Genomic DNA, 7,434 nt, shown 5'->3' with positions numbered 1-7,434 from the left:
TGCCTAGGATCTTGTTATTATTATTAAGCTTTATTATGCCTTATTATGATTATATTTTGATTATTATTATGATTTTGATTATTCTTATGTTGCTTGATATTTATTATTGTTATTGCTTGATCACACCTTTTATACTTGTTTAAGGGATTTTGTACTTGAAATCACGCTTAATAAGATAATTAATAATTTGTTTTAGGCTAATATGATGTTAATTCAAGTGATCGCCAACAATAGATTTATTTGTGCATTAATATTCAACCAACATAGATAAACAGGTTAGGATTAAACCTAATGTTTGCATGCTAGTCAGAAAGCGCACATGAATACGATTAGAACAAAGTAGAGGCCTATTTTATAGGGCGGGTCCCTTCTTTTGTAGATTGGATTCGTACCGTCATCCCCGAACCCTATTTGGTTCAAGACCTTATGTAGTTGACGATCTCTTGGATCGTTTTGGGTTTATAAGTTCCTAAAACTTGTTGGCGACTCTTTTGCTCTAGCTTTCTTCCCTTTGGAACGTCACCATACTTTAGTATATGATCACAGTGGGGTTTAAGCTTGGGGTCATAATGCTTGAAATATTCCCTACACCCCTAATCTCTCAAACCCTCTTACTACCATGCTACTTTTCCCTCTTTCTTCCCATCTACTCTTCAACCCTAATCCATCCATTGAAGCTGTACGAAGAAGAAAGAAAGTCCATAAACGTATTTAACGGAGATTTAATATAAAAGAAGAACGGTTAGTTTCCTAAGCACTTAGATAAATCACTTTTATTTTATTGTTTAAATAACTTTAATTGATTAATTAGTATTGTTTGATCACTTTGAACAAACTTTTAATTAATTTATTCGCATAGTATTCGTTCATTAATCAAGACTAGAATTTGATAATTAATTGTTGTTTTATCACCTAAGACCAGGCGAATATTGTTTATTTCTTGTTATTTTCACAAATTTGATTAAATAAGAATAACGACTTTTGCAATGTAATTCCTACATGATCAACGCGTGTAAATAAAATCAACTAACATAGTTTTAGGTATCGCGTTGCATATATTGTTTGGTGATGAAATTGTGCAAAGGATGAGCTAGTAGAGGTCGCACTAGGGATAGGATCGCGGTTCCCCTCTAAAAGGAACGTTATCTTGGTACCCTCGCTCCCGAACTCATTTCTGGTTTATATAGAGTAATTTGGGCATGGGTAAACTTATGATTCATGCTAAATATCCCTTAAACTCTACTTGGGAGAAAGGCATGAACGAGGTTTATGGGTTTTCCTAAAACTCATTGGCGACTCCTACTTGTTTTTTACAAAAAAACGTGTATGATAGAATCATCTCTAATTCAAGGTCTCCCAAACAGTTAGAAATTCAAATCCTAATACACCCTAATAAGTGTAAAATCCTAGGCTTTAAAGGGCCATGTACATCTAAGGAGAAGGACCCCCTACGATGGGAACACTCTCCTTACACCATCATAAATAATTGGGGTATTTATAGGGGTTTGTACTCAAAAATTCTGTGACGTGATTGGCTGCGCAATCTAAGAGTGTCATGTGTCACTTGGGGGCGCCGTTTTGCGGCTTGACATTTCTCGGGATTTGGACCTTGATGTAATGAGGGTCTTTTCTCTTTGCTGATTTCAGGTGCCCCTTTAAGGCATTTGACACGCGTCATCTTCCCATGGTGACACGTGTCGCCCTCCGACTGGGTCACGAGTCACTATGGGATCGGACCACATTTATGGGGTAATTTTACCCTAAACAACATGAATCAAAGTCATTATAATTAAGAAAACACAAAAAAAAAAAAAAAAAGATCAAATTAGATCAAATTAAAATATGTTTTGTTTGAAAGCATGTCTGGTAAAAATTAGATCAAATTAAAATATGTCTGACATTAATTCGGGGCGAAATACATCAAATTAGGTTGGGTATTTGTCAAGTCAGTTTCGAGTTTGGTTGAGTTAAGGTCGTTTGTCAGGTCAATTTCGAGTTTGGTTGAGTTAAGGTCGGGTAAAATCGGTGTCAGATTAACTTTAGATCAGGTAAATTTCGAATTTAGATTGAATTTAGGTCAATCACAGATCGGGTTAGAGTCGTAAATGAATACCTTGAGTCGAATCAAATCAGTTAAAGTTTCAAACGGATGGTCTTTCGAATTCTCAAGTTGGGTCGGTTTTAACAACTTTACTTACAACTATATATAATAGTGTTAAGCACATTTTGTGAAATTTATGTGGGACCAGCGATAAGAGACTTGTTTTTTTTTTATATACAAGTTAAATAGTGTCCATGCCAGTTGATTGGGTATGTATGTAACTGATCTTATATGCACCTGATGCATGAGCTTGTGTATTAAGGGGGTTTTTCAATATTTTTGATAATTATTGTTATTACTTCCTCCGTTTTTTTATTTGCATCACGCACTTGCAAGTGCATGGAGTTTTAGGAGAATGAATTAATAAGGTGAGTGGATGAATAATTTATGGAAAATGATATACATAGCCCTTAGGGCTACATATAAGCATTAAATTTACACTTAAAAATCGTAAAAGGTTAAGAAATCATCATAATATAAACACTAATTACACTGATTTACTCATGTTTTTGTCATAAATTCCTAATTTTATACTTCCTCCGTTTTCTTTTACTTGCAACACTTCCCTAAAAAGAAAATGTCACAATACTTGCAACACACTATAAAGGGAAAGTTACTTTAAGGAAAATCTATATTATTTCCCTTATTTAAAGCACATAGGCCACTAAATTACACTCCTAACAACCACTCATCCTATTTTAAAGTGTATTATATCATGTGAACCCCACATTTCTTAAATACCGTGAAAAAGTGTGTGTTGCATCTAAAAGAAAACGGAGGAAGTACAATTTACAAGAGTATAGTTAATGCTTATATAGCCCTTAGGGCTACATATAGCATTACCAATAATGGTAAAAGTAATATAAGGACCATGAAAGTGAAAGTATGTGAGAAAATAGTGGGGACCATGAGATAGAGAAATGATAAATTAATTTGAGTGGGGATTAAAGTAAGAGAGAGAAATAATAATGTGTAGTGTATAGTTACTATATGTACAAGTGATACAAAAAAAAAAAAAAAAAAAAAAAAAAAAAAAAAAAAAAAAAACCATAATAATAAAATGATGCAAATAAAAAAAACGGAGGGAGTACAACATTTGCGTCTTCTTCACAACTTTTAAAACATATTTTTAAAGTTTAGAGCCCCCTCAATTATTTGGATATTTTTTAAATGGTCTTGTATAATCTTCTATGAAATTTTATGAATAATGCATAAATTTTTTTTTTTTTTCGAATGAAAAAAACAATTTCATTAATAATAAGCCTAGAGCATATATATAGCACAATAAATGCACATAAGGGGTTGTATCCCTTTACATGGTAATATTAGTAATATTTTATAGAAAAATTTGCTTAAAATAGTCTCAACTATTAGCAGTGTGTAACTTTGTGTATTATACGTGCAAGATGGTACGCCGTTCATTAGGATAGGTATCTCGAAGAATATTTCGTCCATATTCAATTCATTGCTATAATATTTTTATACAAACTATTACTTTTTCTTTCAAAAGGTGTGTACATTCAGTGTTATACTAGATTCTTTAAAGTTTAAAGGTATACTAGATCCATAAATTAAACTTCTTTTAGTTAATATACTGATATACGTTCCCTACTCTTTACATAACTGATGTTACAAGTTTATATACTAGCATAAATGGAGAAGTTTGTATGTTATTTATGATGCAAAATAAACAAAATAGAGATCATTACACAACTAAGAAACATTACATGATAATATGATATACCCAAGACATACAACTTTGAAGGAGAAACGAACATGAATTAAAATGATAGTATGATACTATACGTATCGCTTCTTTATTTGTCTTATTACATTCTAGTACAAATTACATAACATGTATGAAATCGGAAATTGCTAAATTTAGAACAGTAGGAAACTGAGGTTGCATTAATTATTAGGGGGAATACACCCTGCACATGGCGGAGTAGTTGGATACTCATCAGGAATTGGTGGATTAGGGTAGTAAATAACAGCAGGAGAACCAACGTGGCTCACAAAATCTGGTAAAATAAAAAACAAACAAAACTAGATAGTCAAAACAGGAAAAGTACATACATACGGAATAATGATCTGCAATATAATGCACATTTTTTACGATAAATGGTTCTGAAAATTTATATAAGTAGAATAATCCAAACATAAAAGTTCAATATTCTTAAAGTACACGAATACTCCCTCTGTTTTCAATACTTGCTTTATTTTTTTATGCGCGAAGTTTTAGGAGAAATTTAAAAAAGTAATAAATATGAAAGTAGCAGGGTGGGTAGAAAAATAAAAAATTGTATAAAACTAAAGTAGTGGAGAGAATTGGAAGAGAGAGAATATGAAATTAATACTACTAAGTAAGAGAAATTGAGTAAAATATGATTTATGTTAAGCCCACTAGTGAGAGAAATTGATTAAATATTGTAAAAGCTTTCCAAAAAAAGAAAATGGAGTAAGTATTTAAAACGGCCGAAAATGAAAAGTGGAAGAGGTATATATACTTAAAAACGAAGGGAGTTTGACTATTAAGCATGTTCCTTAAGTTAAGTTATGTTATGTTAACCTTACAAAAATAAGTTTTGGGTATAACAAGTTCAAATAAGATCAAATAAATTGAGATAAAATACAATTATTATTCTATTAAGTTTATGAAAATATTGTCACGAATAATAATACGACCCTTGCCTAGTGCTCCAAAAATTAAACGACCTTTTGATTATACTCCATTAATATGATGTTTGACATGCATCTTCTATAAATAGAACGAAACCAGTTAGTAACCTGTTTAATTAATAGGTTAAGTGTGACATATGTGACTTTGTAATTGGTAGATTGCTTTGTAATCTATAAATAAGAAGGGACCCCTTCTCCGGCCCCACCCCACCAGCCAGGCACCCTTTCTCCGGCCACATTACCCTACGCCCACCCGCTTATTAAAACCCCCTACTCCACCACCAGCTCGAAACCCTACACCAACCTTCACCATAATCTGAACCCCTCAAAAAGAGAGGGTTAGGGCAAGGAGATTTGGGTTTTGGGGAGGGTCAAGGCATGGTGGTTTAGGATATAGCAAAGGTCAGGGTTGGGGTTGAGGGTCAGAGTAGGGGATGCTTGGGCGTACTAGTGAGAATTGGAAAGAGGGTTGGGGTCGGAAAGGGGGATTGTTGCATGGTATGGCAAGGGCGGGGTTGCGGCATGAAGGGGAACGGTGACGCTGCGAGCGTGCAAAGGGGTTGGTTGGCTGTTGCAAGGGAGGCTGAGATCGGGGAAAAGGGTTGGAGAGGGAGGGAAGGAATTATTTTTTTGTTAATTAAGTTTTTTAAAATTTTGTATATATCATTTTTTTTATTAGAAATATGTTAAAAACAAAATTAAAAAAATCCTTATCAATCACAATTCGACACGTGTTTTCCATATCCTATGAAACAGGTTACCAGTCATTTATTCTATTTTTGGAAGGTTAGTTGGTTTTTCCCCACAACACTTTTCCATCGCTGAAAATTGGGTTTTGGTGGGAAAAGCCAACTTTATTTTTTATGTGGTGGTAAAGTAATAAAACTTAAAATTATGTAGGTAGTAAAAGTCAATAAGTAGATTTATGGAGGTGGTAAAAGTCAAAATTATATTTTCAGTAAACTTTACATAATATTGGTCGTTCTTACCTAACAGTATTTATTATTTCCATTCGCCTTTCACAAATTTTTATATGTGACTGGTCACACCGTGTGGCCAGGATTACTTGTTCATGAGTTACTTCTTTTGGGGTTACTCGGTCAATAAGGGGTTAATCGGTTAAGGATTACTTATTCAGGGGTTACTCAGTTGGTCACTTGTTATTTTATCAACTAGAGGTTACTTGGTCATGGGTTACTTTCACACAGAAAACACGTTAATCGGCTGAGTAACCCCAAGTTATGTAACCTTTGACAGTCTAATTAAGTAGCCCCTAAATAAGTAATTAACCTCTGAATAAGTACCGCCGACCAGAGGGTATAGCCAACTACACAGAAAAAACATCGTTCACCTTTTTATTCCATCTGTTTATTTATTTTATTCCATGGCCTGCTACATCCCCTTTGATTCCACCCCTGTTTATTTACAAGCTCAAAAATCAAACATTCAAACTATTTATGTGGAATTGTGGAAAACTAATATTATGCGCATTGTACTAAACATAAAATAATTTGCACAGCTAATTTGAGTCAATATTTTTTGCAAATTTAGTTTAAATTATATGCGCATTCAATATAAAACATATGCATAACAAATCCTTCACATATTTATCATTTTAATAATCTACTCATTAATTGAGTGCATGCCTAATTTTACAAGATCAAAAAAAAAAAAAAAAAAAAAAAAAAAAAAAAAAAAGGCCCTTCTAATACCTTTAAAGGTGGAATCAATCCGACTAGAGGTACTTTAAAGGTGGTGATCTCATTATATATCCCCCTCCTCCTATAATTTTTTTTTTTTTGGTGTTTCACCCGATTCACTCTTTGGGCTAATCCGGATTCGGGGATCAGTTTTGGGTGGTTAGGTTCCAGTCCCCACCCAATTATTGTTGCGGGGGATCGAACACGAGTCCTCCCTACTAAGTGTAGTCCCAATCACCACTACATAAACACTCAATTGGTCCCCTCCTCCTATAATTAGGTGTCAAAAGATCGAGTTTGGAGTAATTTCTATAAGAATTGGTTGGGCAATTTTTCTTATCTACTTTAGAGTAAAAAAAAAAATAAGAAAAGAAAAGAAAATATTTAAATAAATGCAAGGTAATATATATATATATATATATATATATATATATATATATATATATATATATATATATATATATACTTGAATCAATTAAGAAAAAAAGAAAATCAAATAAACTAATTGATTTAGAACTTATATGACATTGCAAAGAATCAGAAGCTTACGTGTCTTTTTAGTTGAGAAAGGTTCTGCTAGCTGACGAGCAGAAATTTCGCTTGGGACTAGAAAAAGAACAGCAAATATAATGGTAATAACAAAGATCTTTGAAGAAGCCATTACAACTTGTTTTTGGGTGATACAAGTTCAAGGATTGAACTTATATTTATAGCCTATTGTGACCTCAAAGACTGGGACCGCAGTCAATCACATTTAAATTTTACAAAAAATAAATAATTAACTTATAGAATAGTCGTGCCATCAAGGTTGTGAAATAACATCTTCCTTAAGGGCATATGTGGAATGAGGTGTCCTTATCCTTCTTTCCATTCTCATGGGTCCTTAACCTTTACCAGTAAGTCGGATTAGATTGACTTGTAAAAGTTGTTTTGGATTAGTAAACCACATTTTCA

The 7,434-nt window shown here is 33.0% G+C and overlaps 1 long non-coding RNA gene across 1 annotated transcript; it reads right to left on the bottom strand.

The window, feature by feature from the left end:
* Positions 1-3,806: 3,806 nt before the first annotated feature.
* LOC145610356 (uncharacterized) lies at positions 3,807-7,207 on the bottom strand. Its single transcript, XR_014106271.1, has 2 exons — positions 7,030-7,207; positions 3,807-4,122 (listed from the first exon to the last, which is right to left on the bottom strand). It is a non-coding gene; the product is annotated as an uncharacterized LOC145610356 (long non-coding RNA).
* Between the last annotated feature and the right edge of the window lie 227 nt (positions 7,208-7,434).

The sequence above is a fragment of the Chenopodium album genome, chromosome 24, assembly GCF_948465745.1.
Source record: "Chenopodium album chromosome 24, dcCheAlbu1.1, whole genome shotgun sequence".
Classification (NCBI taxonomy): Eukaryota; Viridiplantae; Streptophyta; class Magnoliopsida; order Caryophyllales; family Amaranthaceae; genus Chenopodium; species Chenopodium album.
The sequence above is the reverse complement of the archived record's forward strand: the minus strand, read 5'-3'. Positions and strand labels throughout refer to the sequence as shown.